Source organism: Ursus arctos, unplaced genomic scaffold (genome assembly GCF_023065955.2).
Source record: "Ursus arctos isolate Adak ecotype North America unplaced genomic scaffold, UrsArc2.0 scaffold_4, whole genome shotgun sequence".
NCBI classification, from domain to species: domain Eukaryota; kingdom Metazoa; phylum Chordata; class Mammalia; order Carnivora; family Ursidae; genus Ursus; species Ursus arctos.
Genome location: NW_026623056.1, coordinates 87,514,114 through 87,535,456, shown reverse-complemented (window position 1 = coordinate 87,535,456; position 21,343 = coordinate 87,514,114).

Below are 21,343 nucleotides of genomic sequence, written 5' to 3'. Positions count from 1 at the left end.
TCAGTGTCTCCCTCTATAAAACTAAGATATTGGGCTTAACAGTTTTTTTGGACAATCCCATGATTCAAGGAGGTGGTATCCAGGATGTGCTGGGTGGCAGGAGGAAGCCACCTAGAATTTAAAATGCTCAGGGACTAAGTCACAGGCAGGAAACCAAGAGGTGGGTTGAGATCAGGCAACCATATCATTTATCACCCAAACCAGGTCCAAGTTAGGGTCCCCAGCCAGGGGGGAAGGGGGAGGAGTCATGGGCATGACAGAGGCCAGCCACCCTGGGGATCCAGCCCTCCAGAGGAAAGCAAAAGGTCTGAGAGTCAGTCAGCAAACACAGCCCTAAATGTCCATAAACACATGTGTGTGCACGCAAAATAATCCCTCCCCTACCCGCAGTTTCACTTTCTGAGCTTTCAACCTCGGTCTGAAGTACGCACTCCTCCTCTGATGTATCATCAGGAGGTCAGTGGTAGCCTAACATTAGGTCACATGCCTACGTCATTCATCCCACTTCCTCTCGTCACGAGGCATTTTATCATCTCACATCATGGCAAGAAGGGCGAGCAGGTGCGGTAAGACAGTTGGAGCCTGCTCAGCAGGGAGTCTGCTTCTGCCCTCCCCCTGCTCGCTCTCTCGCTCACTCATTCTCTTTCTCAAATAAATAATAAAATCTTTTTTAAAAAAATAAGATATTTTGAGAAAGAGACCATATTCACATAACTTTGTACAGTAATTATAACTGTTCTATTTTACTACTAGTTGGGTTAATCTCTTACTGTGCCTAATTTATAACTTAAACTTTATCATAGGTACTTAGGTACAGAAAACAAAAACATAGTATGTATCGGGTTCAGGGTTATTCATGATTTCGGACATCTGCCGGGGGCCTGGGGAGTTTCCTCCACAGATAAAGGGGGGCTACTGTATCACGTATGTATAGCAGTTTTCTATCGCTCCTGTAACAAATTATCTGTGACGTGAAGCAACAAGATTTAGTCTCTTATAGTTCTGAAGGTCAGAAGTCCTCAAATCAAGGTGTCAGCAGGGCTGGTTTCCTCTGGGGGCTCTCAGGGAAAATCCTTCTCCTTACCTCTTCTGGCTTGTAGAGGCCATTCCGTGGCTTGTAGCAGCCGTTCCACGGCCTGTGGCCTCGCTGCATTCTGACTTCTGCTTCTGCTCTCTGACTTTGACCCTCCTTCCTCACTGAGCTTTCTGATTACATTGCGCGCACCCAGATAACTCAAGATAATCTCCCCATCTCAAGGTCCTTAACTTAATTAAATGCAAAGTCCCTTTTGCCTAGCAAGATCCTGTATTCACAGGCTCTGGGGATTAGGACAGACACATCTTCCGGAGGCGCTCTTCAGATTACGGCAGCGAGAACGTTTGTATTATGTATCGTGTACGTAGGTGTTTCCAGACAGAAACCATTTGCTCTCTGCCCCCGTGGTCTAGGCAGTGCTGGGCTCGCAACGGTCACCTGTTAGCAGGACCTAACAGAGGCCACATGGTTGGGCAAAGGCCACAGTCTAAAGCTGGAAGACTGGATTTGAGTTCTGTTTTGCTTTTTACTGACTATGCAATCACATGCAAGTGACTAATCTTTCTAGTATCAGTTTTCCAATCTGTGGATTGGGGTAATGGCAGACGCCCCCTCTGCTGCTATCGTAATTCAGTAAGTTAGTGCTTATAAAGGGCTTAGAGCAATGCCCGGCTCATGGAAAACTTTGGTGGATGGCGCTCTTACCATGTTCCGCCTCATCACAATCCTTATTAGCTCGCCATCGGCCCCTCCGCAAGTATGAGTTACCCTTTCCCATGAGTAAAAACCTGACCTCCCGGGTTTCCTGTGTCAAGAATGTAAAAGCAGGGGCGCCTGGGTGGCACAGTGGTTAAGCGTCTGCCTTCGGCTCAGGGCGTGATCCCAGCGTTCTGGGATCGAGCCCCACATCAGGCTCCTCCGCTATGAGCTTGCTTCTTCCTCTCCCACTCCCCCTGCTTGTGTTCCCTCTCTCACTGGCTGTCTCTATCTCTGTCAAATAAATAAATAAAATCTTTAAAAAAAAAAAAAGAATGTAAAAGCACTTTCCTTCTTTCTAAACCTAACACCTCCAGGCTCTGAGAACACTTCCCCGTCTGCGTCCACACCCAGCCTCTGCTGAGGTTTGGGTGATGCTTGTGTGTGAAAATATTTGTCACATAATCGAGACAGCTCAGATACTCTGCAAAAGAGAGGGATCAAACTTGATGTCCCCAGGAGAATATGTGCCATGTCAAGAAGCTTCCATCACCATCCACAATCTCAAAAATTCCATTTGACTAAATGCAGGGTGGCTGGCGGGTTGGAAAAAATCGGGCTGTTCTGAGCCTGGTTGCACTATGTGACAGACCGGTGCATAAAGGCACTGACCCACTCCCCCGTGACTGTCCCACCCTAACTCGCTTCTTAGAACCAAGGCCTTTGTTGGAAGGTGAGACAGACTTACTTCTATCATCCTCTCTTTCTTTCTTTTGTCTCTTTCTTTCTTTTTAATCAATGAATATACCTTATTTTTTAGAATAGTTTCAGATCCATAAAAAAACTGAGCAAAAAGTACAGAGAATTCCTTTATACCACCTTGTCCCCTACCACAGCTTCCCTGTTAACATCTTCCATCATGTGGCATATTTGTTACAATTGCAACAATGGGGCACCTGGGTGGCTCAGTCAGTTAAGCATCCAGCTCCTGATTTCAGCTCAAGTCATGATCTCAGGGTCCTGGGATAGAGCCCCATGTAGGGCTCTGTGCTCAGTGGAGAGTTTGCTTGAAAATTGTCTCTTCCCTCTCCTTCTGACACCCCCCCCAAATTGTAACAATGTTGATGAACCAATATTGGTACATTATCAGCTAGAGTCCACAGTTTGCATCAGGGTTCCCCCTTTTGTCATAGATCCCATGGAGTTAGACAAATGCGTGATGACATGTGCCCACCAGGACAGTGTTACACAGAGTAGTCTCACTGCCCTAAAAGTCCTCCGGGCTCCTCCTGTTCCTCTCTCCCCTCCCCTTCAGCCCCTGGCAACCACTGATCTTTTCACTGTCTCCATAGATTCGCCTTTTCCAGCATGTCACAGAGTTGGAATCACACAGTGCGTAGCCTTTTCAGACCGGCTTCTCTCACTTAGTAATATACACTTAAGGCTCCCCATGTCTCTTCGTGGCTTGATGGCTCATTTCTTTTTATTGCTGAAAAATACTCATGTGTCTTCTTTATCTTATTCTCTCAAGGTAATAATTCTCATCCATGCTCTGTCTCTAATCCTAAAACAGGCAGAACAACCCCACTAACAAAGGACTAGCACGCAGAGACCCCCCCACCCCCTTTTTTAGGCCCCCTCCAACACACACACACACACACACACACACACACACACGCACGCACACACATGTGCAGTGAGATGACACGAGAAGTCTCTACAACCTGGTAGGATAAGAGCCAAGCCATGAGCTAACCTGAATCACACCAAATCCCACAGAACCACATTCTGAAGTCACACACCGCACACTGTTACATTGGTATTTCAAGAGTAGATGCTTTTGGGGGCACCTGGTGGAGTTGGCTGAGCGCCCCACTCTTGGTTTCAGCTCAGGTCATGATCTCAGGGGCATGAGATTGGGCCCCGTGTGGGGCTCCGCGCACAGCGTGGAGTCTGCTTATCCCTCTCCCTCTGCTCCTCCCCGCCCCCTACTTGTGCTCAGTCTCTCTCTCAAATAAGTAAATAAATCTTAAAAAAAAAAAAAAAAGAGTAGATGCTTTTAAGTATACACACTTCCATTTATGGCTCTGAAAAGTTCATCTCAGTGTCACACGACTGTGCAGGCAAACCTTCAAAGGTTAAAGTCGTTCCAGAATCAATAGCATATGTTCTTTTACAGAAATATTAGCCTCCTCTTAAGGAGCTTGTTCCTGCTTGCTTGACACAGAAGCTCCAGGGACCCAACCAATCTGCGAGCCCCCTCGGGGCCCTTGACTGTGTTTTCTTCAGTCAGATTCTTCTTTCCCAGACAGCCTCTGTGCTGTTCTGTCAGATGAGCGCTGAACTTTTGAAGCAGAGAAAATTCCCTCCCTGTGTGTAGTGGGGTCTACAGGCAGATAGAAGACCGGGTTTAGTACAAGGTCATGGTCCCCACATAGCTGAACAGCCAAAGATGGCGGCCCCAAAGGGCTGGAAGAGTATCAACTGCCCCCCAACACAGCTGCCCCCACAAAGCCCAGAATCGAGGTGAGAGAAGAGCTGGTTCTGTGTGAAACAGACCTGTGGTGCCTATGCACCCTTCACAGCACTGTTAGACTCAGTGACTGGGGGCGGGACTAGCACCCCCAGGTGAGGAGTTTGCCTGTAAGTGCAAAATTCAAGAGGGCCCCAAAAAACTCAAGAATCAAGACAAAGACTATCTTGAGGCAGTAGGTTTAAAAATGTAAAACGCATCTAATGAATCATGGAACTTCACATCAGAAACCAGGGATATACTGTATGCTAACGGAATATAATAAAAAATATTATAAAAAAATAAATAAATAAAATAATAGGTATAAAAAATTTAAAAAATAAAAGTGTAAAATGAATGCCAAAAAAAAATTTCATGGTGATCAAAATATCAACATTTTACAAAAAGGCAGAATCCAACCCAGCACTCGCATGACCCTGAAAATTCGTGTCTCACTGTCCTCACCCTAATTCCAGCCCTAGGATGAAATAAGGGGTGTGAACATGCTTCAGAGACTGCAAAGAGCTGTCCAAATGCAAGACACTATTACTATGAGTATATAATTATTGTAGATAATAAGGTCAGTGACAATTCAGAGAAGAGACAGCTGTGTCTGGATGGACCCGGATGGTTCAAGAAAGTGTCATGAATCAGAGATGAACTTCGACAGGCAGGTCGGGTTGACAGAGGCAGAAGGGAGGATGGGCCTGTGCCAGGCAAGGGAGCCAGAAATAGGCAGGGGCCAAGCAGGAGAACACTCACTGCATGTATTCCAGGAGGCAGGGGACTACGGAAGATAGATATTGTCGTGATTCAAACAGAAGAAAGGTGTTGAAGCGTAAAAAGAAAGATGGTGGGAAGGAGCCAGAGTCCATGGGCCTAAAAGTGTCACCAAAGAGTTTGGGATGGATTTAACAGGAAGAGTAGTTCCACCAGCACAGAATTCTAACGTTGATTCAAAAGCAAGAACTAATGAGCAGAGCAATGCTGTTACTGCTTTTTATATACATAACTTACGGTTCCACCGTAAAAATAACACGAGCTCATTCTATACAATGGGGAAAACACTAAAAGGAAGAGAAAAACACATTCAGAATCACAATACATTGTCTTTCCCTATTGTCAGGAAGAAACGGTTCTCCAGGAAGAGGCAGTTCTGTTTGGAGGGTGTGCAATGGTCCCAGGAACAGAGGAGACCGAAATGTCAGGGCTGTGGAAACTCGAACTTCGAAGAAACAAAGTAGCCATGGGTGGGAGGAACAGAATCCTTTGGGGATTCCCGCTCAAGCAAGCCCTGCCCGAAGACAAAATCATAGGGCAATCAGCCTCATGTGTTACAGGTGCCCTGGGCGGCTCCTGCCCAGAACGTTGCTATAGACCCAAGTCTGTTCTTTTCTAGCGTGGACAGAGGAGAATGGCCTTAATGCTTTGGGTCAGGTCTTCCCCTCTTCTTTTCAAACAGCTGCTACCAGCTTGATGGCTACAAGCATCAGGAACATTTTCCTGGGCTCTGCAGCGGGAGCTCATCCCTGGGTCTCCGCCTGGCAGGGAGCGGGGATGTGCTGGGCTCCTCGTAGAGTACAGCGGGCTCCAGGTGTGCGGGGCTGTACAGCCAGGGTGGCGTTCCAGTTCCACCCAGGGCGACCCATGGCTTTCCTTTCTTCCGTAAAGGTGAAGATTCCCTTCCAAGCACGCATAAAACATTTCTTTCCATCAGCGAGTACCAGGAACCCTGGCGAAAGAGCCAGATTGAGAAGTCTGCACCAGATACTTGCTTTCCTTTGAGTGAATAGGCTAGATTTGTGTTCTGTGACTCCCAAAAGTGACAGCGGGTAGGTGGTCATTAACCCTACTTTACGGTAATCTTTAAAAATGCAATTCAACTTATAGAAAAAGATGCCAATTCTTCACGTTTAATAAGCTAAGTGTAATACTCAGTATTTAGTTGTTTTTTTTATGATATGTTAGTCACCATACAGTACACCATTAGCTTTTGATAAAAAATACTAACCACGAGCTTAAAACTCTACTAAGTGCTGGAATGCAGCACAGACAATGTCTGCGAGAAGACAAAACGCAAGGAGCAAGTATAACAGTCCATGGATAACGTAGTACAGACCGGACAGTGGTCCTAAGGGTGAACATGTGAGCACTGGATCCGTGCTTGATGCCAGGCAGAAGGTGAACTATTCATTGGAAAAAGAACAGGGCTAGCACTGAGCAGATGGGGGAGCAGGGGGGCCAGGGGCAGACAGCAATGACCTTCATCTGCTAGGAGAATAAGAACATAACCCTGCATAACTAGGAGCTATTATCTCCTGAAACTCTCACCAGAGATAATTATTTAACATCTTAAACAATCCTATAAAGCAAAAGCTCTATTGTCATTTTACAGATGAGGAAACCGAGACCCAGAGGGATTAAGAAATTTGCTTGAGGTCACACATTGATCAGGGGCAAAGCTGGGTTTCAAACCGAGCCTTCTGTTTCCAGAATCCTTGTTCTTACCTGCTATGCTATAAAAAAATGATAAGACATGAATAATTCAAATTGTCCGTGTTCACCACCGAGATAAATTTGGTTTCATAAGCAGGGAATGCCGTGGTAAAAACAGTCTTTAGGAAAATCACCACACGAGAATGACCCAGAGGGGGCCAGAGGGTAAAGCAGGGATCTGGCATGAAATAAAGAGGGTGTGGCCAAGGGGAAAAGGAAGCACAGCTGGAGGGGATGTTTCAGACCGGAACTACAGAAAGGAGCTTCAGAAACCCAAGCCTGGGTTGGGGAACTCGGGAGGGATGGGGCAACAGCAGCCCAAGGATTATGAGGGACTAATATTCCCAGTGCTGTGAGCCCTGATGCAGGCATCGGGCAGGAGGCCTGTTCGGTGCCCACGTGGGGCGGCTGGAGAGAACTAGAGGTATGGTCTCCGTGTGCCACGTGTTAAATCCCAGTTTCCACGCCAGGAACACAATTCCAAAAGAAAGTGGGCAATCCATCCTCCCCTCCAAAGAACTCACCTCCACGTGGATGCACTATCCCATGTCACCCGGGCATGGAGGGAGGACGTGAAGGGGGCAGGATGAAGGAAAGCCTTGACAGCCTTTGCGCTTTCACACCCGCCTCTACTCACAGCGAAGAGAAAATAGCAGCTACATTTCCTTACCAGGAACGATGCTGGTGTTGGGAAGATCAAGATAAATAGGACCTGGTGGAGTGACTGCCCAGGACGTGCCCTGACTGGACCCCAGCAAGCACCAGACATGTGTGGAGAGCCTCCTCTGACCCCCCGGCCACCGCCCAAACTTTCTCGGCCCATCCCACAAAGCCAACCCACCTACGCAACATGAGTTGTAGGAAAACAACAAACGGGAATCGTCATCCACAGGCAGTTATGTAGCTCCTACTGCATACAGTCCACTGTGTAACAACACCCCAGGGACACAGAAGCCCATAAGGCCCTGAGATGCCCTAGAGGGCATTGTTAGAGCAATCGATGGGCACAGAAAAAGACAGGTTTTCTTGCTGATTATGAATTTGCTAATGTATTATGGATGAAAAAAGATCTTTCCAGCAAACTCATCATTTTTCCCCAAGAACAGGCAATCATTTCACAGTATCCTTGTTGAGTTAATGCCGTGGTATGGCATATATAGTATAACATAAGGAAATGGCGGCAGAGATCTTCATACTACAAAATATGTAAATTATATATTTATACTGTTTTAAATGTACTTTATCAGATTTAGTGAAAAATAAAATTTTTTGAATGTAAAGTAAAAGATGTATAAAGTGAAGATAAGAAAGCCAAATAAACTTCCCAAAATTTCTGGCTGGAAGATAGTAAAGAGCAAGAGAAACATATGCTAAACAGATAAAAATTGGAAAATACTAAGGTGGCAGCATAATCATGAGACATTCTACCCAAGCTTTAGAATTTTGTCTTTTAAAATTAAACCCATTTAGAATATTTAATTCCGCAGCATTGCTTTACTTTCTCTTTTTTTTCCACTGTTGAAAAAATCACAGAGCACAATTTATGAGTATGATGATTCAAAGTAAATATTAAGTGCCTGAAAAACAACAGGTGACTTCCATCTGTTGTAACCTACAAATTGGCTGACTCTCTATTGTAAAATGTGTATGTAAACACACGTGTAAGTCATTTGCACGTGTGCGTGTATGTTTCTATCGAGGAATCCTAAGGATACAAACTGGAAGATTTCTGCTTCACCAAGTGGGTATGAACATAGTAATATGTGCAAATAATGATAAATTCTCTCCGAATGCTCTGTTTCCACTGGGCATCCTTTTGAGATTAGGATATGAAAATTCTTCTTTCACCTATAATCTTAGAGCACTCTTTAATTTTTGATTCTTTGCTTTTATGGTAAAATGTCTTACAAAGTAGGGACATGGTCAGATTTACCATGAGTCAAGTAAAAGGCAAGCTAATGAGATAAGATTCTTCCCATTCAGAATTTTCTTTATGGACCACAGACATGTGAATAAGTGTTTCTTAAAATATCTCTAATGAAATTCTAGTGCTGTAATACCCAGAGGGGGGAAAATATTGCATATTCAAATAAAATTAGTAAACACCTCGTATTATGTCCCTTTTGGACTTTCATGCCCAGAAGCATTGTAAAGGCTATTAGGAATCTTGAAATAGACACATCTCTCTAAAATCATTTCATTAATGTACCTGCCGAGAGAAACCACTGTTTGTTTGTTTTTCCCAAAAAGCATAGTTTGGAAAGTTTAAAGTGATGCACATAGAATGACACCTACCTCAACCCAAAACCATTCATTATAAATGAGGTGATCATTACATTATTTCCTATATATCAGAACTAACCATCTGCAAAATCTCCATGGGTCCAGCCATGCTTCCATTCCCACTTCTTTTTTTTTTAATTTTTTTATTATATTATGTTAGTCACCATACAGCACATCCCTGGTTTCTGATGTAAAGTTCGATGATTCATCAGTTGCGTATAACACCCAGTGCACCATGCGATATGTGCCCTCCTTACTACCCATCACCAGCCTATCCCATTCCTCCACCCCCCTCCCCTCTGAGGCCCTCAGTTTGTTTCTCAGAGTCCATAGTCTCTCATGCTTCATTCCCCCTTCTGATTACCCCCCCTTTCTTTATCCCTTTCTTCCCCTACCGATCTTCCTAGTTCTTATGTTCCATAGATGAGAGAAATCATATGATAATTGTCTTTCTCTGCTTGACTTATTTCACTTAGCATTATCTCCTCCAGTGCTGTCCATGTTGCAGCAAACGTTGAGAAATCATTCTTTTTGATAGCTGAGTAATATTCCATTGTATATATGGACCACAACTTCTTAATCCAGTCATCTGTTGAAGGGCATCTCGGCTCCTTCCACAATTTAGCTATTGTGGACAATGCTGCTATGAACATTGGGGTGCATATGGCCCTTCTCTTCACTACGTCTGTATCTTTGGGGTAAACACCCAGTAGTGCAATGGCTGGGTCATAGGGTAGCTCAATTTTTAACTTTTTAAGGGACCTCCACGCTGTTTTCCAGAGTGGCTGTACCAACTTGCATTCCCACCAACAATGTAGGAGGGATCCCCTTTCTCCACATCCTCTCCAACAATTGTTGTTTCTTGCCTTGTCAATTTTTGCTTCTAACTGGCGTAAGGTGGTATCTTCGTGTGGTTTTGATTTGAATTTCCCTGATGGCTAATGATTTTGAGCATTTTTTCATGTGTCTGTTAGCCATTTGTATGTCTTCATTGGAAAAGTGTCTATTCATATCTTCTGCCCATTTTATGATTTATTTGTTTCTCGCATATTGAGTTTGAGAAGTTCTTTGTAGATCTTGGATACCAGTCTTTTATCTGTAGTATCATTTGCAAATATATTCTCCCATTCCGAGGGCTGCCTCTTAGTTTTTTTGACTGTTTCCTTGGCTGTGCAGAAGCTTTTTACCTTGATGAAGTCCCACAAGTTCATTTTATCTTTTGTTTCTCTTGCCTTTGGAGATGTGTCATGAAAAAGGTTGCTTTGGCCGATGTCGTAGAGGTTGCTGCCTATGTTCTCCTCTAGGATTTTGATGGATTCCTGTCTCACATCGAGGTCTTTCATCCATTTGGAGTTTATCTTTGTGTATGGTGTGAGAGAGTGGTCAAGTTTCATTCTTTTGCATGTAGCTGTCCAATTTTCCCAGCACCATTTATTGAAGAGACTGTCTTTTTTCCACCGGATGTTTTTTCCTGCTTTATCAAAGATTAGTTGCCCAAAGAGCCAAGGGTCCATTTCTGGGTTCTCTATTCTGTCCCATTGGTCTATGTGTCTGTTTTTGTGCCAGTACCATGCTGTCTTTGTGATCACAGCTTTGTAGTACAGCTCGAAATCCGGCATTGTGATGCCCCCAGCTTTGTTTTTCCTTTTCAACAGTTCCTTGGCGATTCGGGGCCTTTTCTGGTTCCATACAAACTGGACTATTTGTTCCAGTTCTTTGAAAAATGTCATCGGTATTTTGATCGGGATACCATTGAAAGTGTAGATTGCTCTGGGTAGCATAGACATTTTAACTATGTTAATTCTTCCGATCCACGAGCATGGAATATTTTTCCATCTTTTTGTGTCTTCTTCAAAGTCTTTCAAGAGTGATTTATAGTTTCTAGAATATAGATCCTTTATGTCTCTGGTTAATTCCAAGGTAACGTATGATTTTTGGTGCTATTGTAAATGGGATGGATTCCCTAATTTCTCTTTCTTCAGTCTCATTGTTCGTGTATAGAAATGCAACTGATTTCTGAGCATTGATTTTGTATCCCGCCACATTACTGAATTGCTCTATAACTTCTAATAGTTTGGGAGTGGATTCTTTTGGGTTTTCCATATAGAGTATCATGTCATCTGCGAAGAGAGACATTTTGACTTCTTCTCTGCCGATTTGGATACCTTTTATCCCTTTTTGTTGTCTGATTGCTGTTGCAAGGACTTCTAGTACTATGTTGAATAATAGTGGGCATCCTTGTCATGTTCCTCATCTTAAGGGAAAGGCTTCCAGCTTTTCCCCACTGAGAATGATATTTGCTGTAGGCTTTTCATAGATGGTTTTTATGAGATTGAGGAATGTGCCCTCTATCCCTACACTCTGAAGGGTTTTAATCAGGAAAGGATGCTGTATTTTGTCAAATGCTTTTTCTGCATCTATTGAGAGACCATAGCTTAGTCATGTTAATATATCTAAGAGACCACCATCTTTGCCTAGTGGGTTGACCCAAATCTTCATGCATAAAGAGTCTAGAAAATTATCAGTCCTGCAAGTATTGGGTTTTGTAGTTTTTCATTGACTTTAATCACATTAAAGATGCTGATTTAAAGCATGTACTGCATCTTAGAGGACAAGGTATCTAGCTAGTGTTATAACTGAGTCTTTAGATCATTCCAAAAATTTTTTTTAATTTTAAATTTAAAAATTTTGAGAAAAAGCCACTCCACCATCCTGTCAGGCCAGCTACTTCAAGATGATAGGGGAAAATGGTAAAACTAGTGAATTCCATGAGCACGGGCCCATTACCATTCTTCATTTGCTATGACATAAATTCCTTGATCAGAAACAATGCTGTATGGAATGCCATGATCATGGGGGAGCCATTCTCTAAATCCATGAGTTCTAGCTTTGGCAGAAGCGTAGCGCATAGAAAAGGCAAGTCCAGACTAAATATCTGTTCATGTAAAAGCAAAGTGCTGCCTGCCCCTTCCATAATGGAAGAGGTCCAATGTAGTCAATCTGCCACCAGATAGAGGGCTGGTCACCCCCATGGAATGGTTCCATATTGCTATCTGCTTCTCAAAGATTGGACATTCAGCAGTGGCCATAGGCAGGTTGGCCTGGTGAGTTTCTGACTCATGTGTAACCTCCATCCCTACCACCATGGCCACTTAGTTCATGAGTCCATTGAACAATGACAGGAGATCTGGGGAAAGAAGCTGACTGACATCCACAGAACAGATCATCCCAGCTACTTGATTATTAAGATCTTCCTCTGCTGAGGTCACATTTGGTGAACATTTGCATGGAATACAAACGTAGCCTTCACACTCTTTGCCCGTTCAAAGAGATCAATCACACACCTCTTCCCAGACCTCCCCGTCACCAATTTTCTAATTATGTTCCTTCCAAGTCCCTGTCTATCCAGCCACATTATTGGTCGCAGGCCATGAATCTGTATAACCTCATACCTCTGGCCATTTCTCCTTTCAGACAACATGAACAATCAGGTGTACTGACTGGCGTCTATACCACTCTCATATACACCCATCTCATATATATCACTTCCATTTAATCATAGACTGTTACTGTGCATGCCCAACTTCATGGTGTGGTAGATGAGGCAATAACCAATTCACGATGTGTAGCTGATCTCTCACATGGTAACTTGATGGCCCGTGGTTAAGTGTTCAGTCTCTACTAAGTAGTGGGCCAAAGGCTTTTTTCAAAAGGAAAGTAGTTATCCCAGAGGATGGCAGGGCTTTGCTACAAAATGGTAAGGATTCAACTGTGATTCAACTACAGAAGACTGCCAATAGCTTCAAACAGCATCTCTATCTGCCACTGACACTTCAAGCTCGATCGGAGATGCCGGATCATATGGCCCACGTGGCAGAGCAGCTTGCACGGCAGGCTGGACCTGTTGCAGAGCCTTCTCTTGTTCTGGGTCCCACTCAAAACTAGCAGCTTTTCAGATCACTCAATAAATTGGCCAGAGTAGCATCCCCAAATAAGGATTATATTGCCTCCAAACTCTAAAGAGGCCCACTCGGCATTGTGCCTCGTTTTTGGTTGTCGGAGGGCCCTGATGCAACCATCCATTTTTCACCTTAGAAAGGATATCTCAACACGCCCTGTGCTGCTGAACCCCTAGGCATTTCATCAAGGTGTAAATCCCCTAAACTTTTTGTGGGATTTATTTCCCAACCACCTGCATTCAACAAGTCTAGAATCATTGCTACTTCTTGCTCACTAGGTCCAATCAGCACAATGCCATCAATTTAAGGAACCAGTGCGATGGCCTGTAGAAGGAAGGGGTAATCAAGATCCCTAAAGACTGTGTCATGACATTAGACTGCAGAGTTGACACTGCAGAGTTGCCCAGAGGTAGGACAGTGAAGGTGTACTGCTGGGCTAGTTGAAAGCAAACTGTCTTTGGTGGTCTTTATGAACAGATATAAAGTAAAAATCATTTTTCAAATCAGTATCTGCATACTAGCATGCAAATAGCTACCAAGGGATATGTTAATTTGTTCAAGCAACAAAACCACATCTGGACGAGCCACTGCAATTGGAATAACCATCTGATTGAGCTCGTGATGATCCACTGTCATTTCCCAAGACACATCTGTCTTTTGTACAAATAGGCAAGTTAAACAGTGATGTGGTGGGAATCAACAGCCCTGCACCTTTCAAGTCCTTAGTGGTGACACTAATCTTTGCAAACCCTTCAGAAATGCAACATTATTTCTGATTTACTATTTTTGTAGGTAGAGGCAATTCTAGTGACTTTCACTTGACCTTGACTACCATGATAGCCTTTACTCCATAAGTCAGGGAACCAATGTTGAGGTTCTACCAGCTCTGGGTGTATCTATTTATATGCATTCCAGAACTGGGGAAATAACCACAGGATGGCTTTGAGGACCCACTGAGCCCACTGTGAGATGGACCCGACATTGATCACCTGACCTCCATAAACCCCTATTCTGACTGATGGACCACAGTGATGTTTTGAGTCTCCTGGCATCAGTCTTAAATGTCGGATTATTTCCTTTCCCCAGTGCATAATAACCCCAATAAATGGCTTTAGGTCCCTCTGGGGAAGACTGGGAGAAAGATTAACAGTATCAAATTTTGGCAATATGCTATGATCCTTCCTGACAGGGATCTGGCTCCCCTTCATTTAAGAGGTTCTGGACCTAGGGGAGCCTGGGTGGTTCAGTCAGTTAAGCATCTGACTGCTGATTTTGGCTCAGGTCATGATTTCAGGGTCCTGAGTTTGAGCCCCACAACGGGCTCCACACTGGTTGTGGAGCCTGCTTAAGATTCCCTCTCCCTCGAAAAAAGAAAAAAAAAGAAAAATAGAGGTTCTGGGTCTACAAACTGGCCCAAATCTGGGAATTGATCAGGGGCATGAATCTCTGTTTTGGTAAGTCCAGTTAGATTTCTGTTCACTAGATCGAAAACTCTTCCACTCATACAGATCAAGTAAGAATTTGATAGACTATCCATCTATTTCTTTTCTAGAGACACCATGATCAACCAGCCAGTGCCATAGGTCTCTGTGAGTCAGACTATGATGATTACTGCTTTGACTCCCCTGTTCATTACAGTCACCGTGACCATCTTGTATTTTGCAATTAAGTACCCGTACTTGGCGCCTTGCCACCCTGGGATCCAATTATCCTCATTGCACTTAAGGATTTCAGTTCAGTGGTAGCAGTTACCACTGTAATTTCTGTCCTGCAGAGAAGAATGAGAACAGAACTCCTCCAGGAGGTTGTGCTTCCCCAACCAATTGATTTCTCATACTCATGGTGAAGGGAGTGTCCTGCGGACCCTCCTTGACTGAATGAGCAGATCTTATGTGATAAATCCTCTTGAACATTCCAATCTACCCCCGCCTTTGTTTTCCCTCCTCTATGTTACACTGAGGCAGTTCTGACATGTTAACTTCATTTGGTTTACGCCACTTTTGAGTCTGTGTTTCAACGGAACAAATCAGCAAAGCTTTGGAGTCCTTTCTAGCCTTCAAGACAAAATATTGAGTTCAGAATTTCCACCTAGGACTATATCAATGACAGGGTACGTGTTGAAGAGAATCACCAGTGTCTTGAGGCAACCACAGGGGGGAGGCCATTACAGGCTCTGCAGGCAAAGCAGGGCAAACCTCTTCAGACAATGGCAGAGGGACTCTTCTACTGGTGAAGAAGCCTGGGCAGAATTTAGGGGTTGGATAGTCCCAGTTTCATAAGGATCTGCTCACATGTCCCCATTCCAGTTTATGAGACCCAGTCCTTCACGATCGAGTCCCTACTTGCAGCAATTTTCAAACTCTGTTCTCTGGAGTTCTGGAATTTCTCAGGGGGAAAGGAGTGGCAGGGCTCTGGGTCTTACTACCATCTCATCCAGAGATGCTTGGCTTTTATCTGTTACAAAAATGAGTTTCTGTGTAAAATTGTATTTGGAAAAAAAAATTGAAAACAAGACCAAGTCAGGTCGTGAGTCTTCCTCAACTAGGAAAGTCTACAGCATGAAACTGAAAACAAGGCAGTCTATCTAAGTGGATGTACTTTGTTGGTCAGAGGCTGGCATAGACGCATTAGCACCTTTTGCCCCCACCATGCATTTTCAGGAGGAGTAGACAATTCAGTTTTCAGCTCTAACATGGATGAGCCCTTAGGGAAAACAACTTTTATATGTAGGGCTGTCCAAACTGACATAGCATCAGCGCAGCCTAGCCTCAGCCTAAGGTCCACGCTCCACCGCGTACTGCCTGTGCCCTTTGGAACCACATCGCCCACCTGTTGGTCAAGCTGGTCAGCATCGGTCTGACCTTGGAACAAGCCAGCCATACACTGTGTTGGGGCCTAATGAAGCCCAGGTTCCCACAAAGGAGATAACTACACTAATTGTACTAACCAGGATCCAGGTGGGAGAGGAAGAGCCAAGCGGTGCTCTTCACCAGCTTCCGATTAAGTCCATTACCATCTACACAACACTCCCAGTCACTTCCTGGGATGGAATCCTCACGCTGAGTCACCGTGACTGCTGTTCCCTCCTACATGCTACACCAGACCACAGGTGAACTTCCACCAGAGCCGTGAGTTCACCTTCAAATAGCTGGGCTTCCCCGAAACATGTTTCCACACCAACTCAGAAGTTAAGTGCCCTTTCCATGCAGTTGTGTTTTACCATCTCCCCACATCATCCACATTGTACTAAGGGGCAGTTGGAACTACAAAGCATAGAGAAAAGTCTTGAGTGTGAATTCCAAGCCAACTTCATACTAGAAGCACTGGGACCATTCTGCTCTGAGCCTATCACCTGAGGTGCTTCTTGGAGATATACCTGCGTCGAAAAGCACATTTGTATTAACCAAATCTAGAGTAACAAACCCATAAGACAATGCCTGTAGCACATCAGAAAGACCAGCTCTTACCTTTTACAAAACAGCAAGAAAAGTGAGAGGGCTCGAGATTCTGTGTATTATGTAACTCCAACGCCACCTTCCATCTTGTAAATTCAACTGTTTTATTTTGGTTGCTCAGTTTTTCATTTTTTCTTCTTCCTTCTTTCTTTAACTTGATAATTTGGTAAGAATAAGGAACTGCCAGAAGTTTTAGAGCTACAAGTATAATAACTCCTGAACTAGCTTAGACATTTTCCTATAGTGTTATTATTAATGTGCAGATTCAGAAACCAAAATAAAACCACATGATCCCTCAGAGGGTTCCCTGAATGTCCCAGATGTCCCTGACTGCTGGGTCACACAGTAGAAGCCCTGAGTATCACATCACACAGAGATGTCCCTGACTACCAAGTCACATGGCAGACATCCCTGATTGATAGGTCACACAGTACTTGTCCCTGACTGCTGTGTCACAGTGACCTGCATGGGTGGCCTCAGAAAATCAACTTTACTAACCAACCAGCTCAAGAAGGACGGACAGGCTGACATATGGCTGAGACGAAAACGTCAGACAACTTGCAATGACTCATACAGATGCTTGAAAATAAAAAATCCATACACAGCCACCTACAATATTTTAATTTAAAAATTTTACCCAAGTCCTTTGGAAATATAATTTGCATGAAAGCCCACATTTCTAAAAAGGTTTTCAGTTCTCACATGTGATTTCCCAGACCTCCAGACTTCTGTGTCTCCTTCTAAGTACAGATCATTTTCCAAGCTTTGGTGTATAAGATACAAACACCAATTTAAGCTGAAATCTAATCGATCCACTCTTTCAGTGGAAGCAGGAAACCTAAACTCAAATTCTCATCAGAATTTTTTAAAAGGCAACTTCAGGATTTGGGGAGGGAGAGGAAAAGCAAATCTTTTGCCTACCATCTCTTTTGTCTGGGTTTCTAGCTTCCCTGCCCTGTCCCCACCCTTCTCCTCTGGCCAGGAAGTGATGGTGAGGGGCAGGCTGGCAGCCATGACTCAAGTGTGGCCAGCCTCTCCCCTGGAACAGTGCAATTTTAGCTAGAGGGTTCAAAGGTCCCTTGCAGATCTTACATAGCACACTCCTCCTCTCTGTTTGACAATTCTACCCCATCCTGTGCTGTCATTAGTAGATCTGAAAACCAATCTAGAAATACAAATGAGGACACATACCTAGGATTTCTCTAGGCTGAGGATGAGGCCACCTGTATCGCTCCAAATCCTTTCCTTCCTACCTGGACAGAAAGATGTGTGCACCACAATTCTGAAAGCTATCAGGATTTCAGAATGATTCTGATCCCATACACAGAATGCCCAGCGCTAAGATGTGGTATATAGTGGGCGGGGAGACGCTCAGAATAGTGAAGTTGGCCTCAAAAGACTTGGTCCTGTTTTTCTAGATTCTATCTTCATTTCCTTTCATGCAACTGACAAGCAAGTAAAGCGTGCCCCTTCCCTTCGCTGGGAGCCCTCCTCGAGTTCTCTCGGGGCTGTGTGCTCTTTGGATGCTTCCATTGCCCGGGGTCTCATCCCAGTGCCCCTTCGGACCTAGGGCTTCCCATCCTGTTTCTGCTACCAAAGTTTACCATTCCTGCTTGCTCTTCCCCTGGCTTTGGCTCCAAATGGACCACGGTGGGGTCTAATAGATTAACTGTATGAACGAAATCCTGTCGAAACTCCAGGCGGTTACTGTGTTACCCACCCCCATGCCTTCTGCCCCTGTGCCTAGTGACAACCCACCTGTCTCCAAAAAGGCCTGTGTAAAGCACTAGAGACAGGCCCCTGGAGCAGATATTTACGGAGAAGTAGGCAGGCTTCCAGTGTGGCCAAAGCGCATTGCAAGAGAGGCATCCCACTCCACCCACCCATGAAACCAGCCATGCACACATCTGCATTCATCTCTACCTCAATCCCTCTCAGAAAATAGCTTCCCGGAACTATGCCTTGCTTCCTCTAGAGGTAAAATTCATGAACATATTGTGTAGGACACAGAATGAGAGTGTTACATTTAACATCAGCCAACTTTGCAACTTCTAAACAATGGTGTGTTGATAAATGTTTATCAATAGGCTCTCCAGGAAAAACAATGTACACACACACACACGCGCGCACGCTTATTAGAAATCTTGCTGATCGAAAGAATGTATAGCACATAATTTACTACTAATAATATACATAGTAATTTTTTTATCATAAATACCACATAAACAACCAATTCTTACAGAACTTTTTAAAAAAATTTTGCTGGACTCCTGCTTCTGCGGCCAGCCCATGGCTGCAACTGACGAATGAGTTTCATTCCAACATCAATATTGGCTGAGATCTTCATTCAGCAAAACGAAGAAGGTAAAGACGCGTGTCAGGATGTCACTCACTCATCAACGTTTTGAGCAACTTCTTTGCTGCTTCGAAACACGGTATGCTAACGCTGGAAGACTACTTCCTCAGTTTCTTTGCGGGATTCTCAATGGAATGGGTATGGACATGACATACTTTTAAGGATAATCCACGGTATCAATCGCTGCCTTAAATCTAGACCGGGATTGCTGAACTTCACCCTTGACATTTCAAACAAGGGAATCGGCTGGTACTTTGCTGTGGGCTTGTCCTGAGCATACCGGGCCCCCACTCACTAGACGCCAGTCCCACTGCCACCACACCCACCCGTGACCACCCGAAGTGTCTCCAGACATTGCCAAGTGTCCCCTAGGGCTAAAACGGCCCCTACTTCAAAATCACTTCTCTTGACAATCAACAAAACAATCAATCAAGTCTTGATTGATCCTGTTTGACAAATTCCACGGTATAAATAAATACTCCCACTCTGACCAACTTCCAGCCATCAGAGTGATGTCGCCATTGGGAAGAGAGGCTCAGGGGCCATCACACAGTGTTCCCACCACACAGATGCCAGAGAGGTAATGACCTCAAGAACACAGACACGGAAAATCAGGAGGAAGGCGATGAGTTTTTAGGATTGATTTCCTTCGCTTTTAATATAACTAATTTAATTGTATCTTTACATAATTTAATCTTTAACAATGACTGTGGTTGACAACCAGCTCATACAAATTCCTGAAAATTGAAGTCAGCTCTCCAAGCCAGGACAGCAGCAGGCCCGCTGCTTCTCCCCGTGAGGAAGTGCGGTTTGGGGGTGAGGTATTTGTGGGGCTTGCAGACCTGCACCTTGGAGCAGAGCCTCGGGTTTGCTTCTGCATGATCTGCTTCAGTTAGGGCGTGTTCCGAAAGCTCTTGCAAAGCCTGCGATCACTCAGTGACCAAGCACGCATCCCCCCCACCCCGCCTTAAAAACACAACCTGCCTGGGAATTCATCTGGGGGACTCCCATCAGAAAGTAACACATTCCTTCAAAGTTTTCTTCTGAACGTGCCGGGCTAACGGCTCCCTGGCCCTTTGCTCCCTCCTTCATCTGCTGTGCTTCCCAGATACTCTGCCAATGGCTTGCATGGACCCATGTCCTCACCCTGTTACTCTGAGGGGAGAAAGTCCCTTCAAGCCAATTGTTTTTCTACTCATTTCCACAGCATGACAACACCAAGTAACAGGTGAGGAAGAACAGGAAGGTGAGGGTGGCAGGTGGCAGCTCACACCAGTGCCCAGCCCCGTGCCCAGGCGTCACGCCTGCCTGCAGCAGAGGGCCCCAGGGGCTGGATCAGGGGGCTCGGGCAGCTTCCCCGCACTAGGGCCTAGTCCATGGGGCTGCCCAATACCTCGGGCTCCACTCTCTCCTCAGTTGGGACCAAGTTTCGGAAAAGTGAGGAAGACAGAGAAAGACCCAGAAGTGGGCCTGGCAAGGACCTCATGTCACATAGAGCCACCCATCCTGTGAGCATACCCCAGCCACACAGAGCAGCCAGAGGGGCCGGGATGGGCTCCATGGCCCTCGTGGGATGAGGAGTGGGAAGCAGAGCAGGAGGACGTAAGAGGGGCAGCTGTTCAAATGAGAATCATCTTACCACGTGAAGACAGTTCGCTTGCACCCCCCAAGCTCCACCCCCGCCTTCAAGTCCTGGGGGTGGGAGAAGGGGTCTGCAGGGCCCCTCCTGTGGGGAGCAGTGCAGTTCAGGTGGGGGCAACAGGCTCTGATCCTCAGAGTGGATGATGGCAGCCATGTGCTCTCCAGACACTTCGGAAAATTCCTCTATCATGATTCCATTCTGTCAGTGGATCCCTCAGATCGGTGGTTTTCGATGACTCGGGGCTTCTCAGAAGCCCGGGGAACCACAGGGAGGAGCACGTCATTCAGAAAAGCCTGTCCTCATCTGCCATGTTCATTCCTCTGAGCAGATTCTGGGGGAGAAAGAGTCCTCTGCTGGAAAGAGATCCGAACATTTTTCTTCTCAGCCACTGCCCGTGAGAAACAGCTGGGGATTTCTGCAGAGAGGCCCTGCCCAGTCCGCACCCCAGAGACGGGTGTCGTTGCTTTCGGGTGGGGCTTAGATGGTGGAATTTTTTTTAATCTCCTGGGATCCAAAGGTGTGGCAGGCCGGGGGGTGCCGCTCACCAGCACAGATCATGAACTGTAGCTCCACCCGGGCCCGAAGACCCAAGGGTGTGTGACTCTCTTCTAGACAAGGTCAGGTAGGGTGCCCACGGCCATGGCACTGTCAGCTGGCCTTCTTGGGGTCCCACCCCACACCTTGGTGACAAGCCCTCTCAGCTCTTAGCAGGTGCACAAAGCGTGGGCGTTGGTGGTGTCCGAGGGTTGATCTCACCAGGGGCCTTGTGGCCTCTTTTTTTGGAGCACCACTGAGAGGGGCCGGCACTTCTGCATGGCCAGCACCCAGAGGAGAAGGAGCCCATCTCCCCCCTGAGGCTTGGGCCCACCCAGCCTCTGAACCCAGGACTGGCACCATGTCCAGCTTGG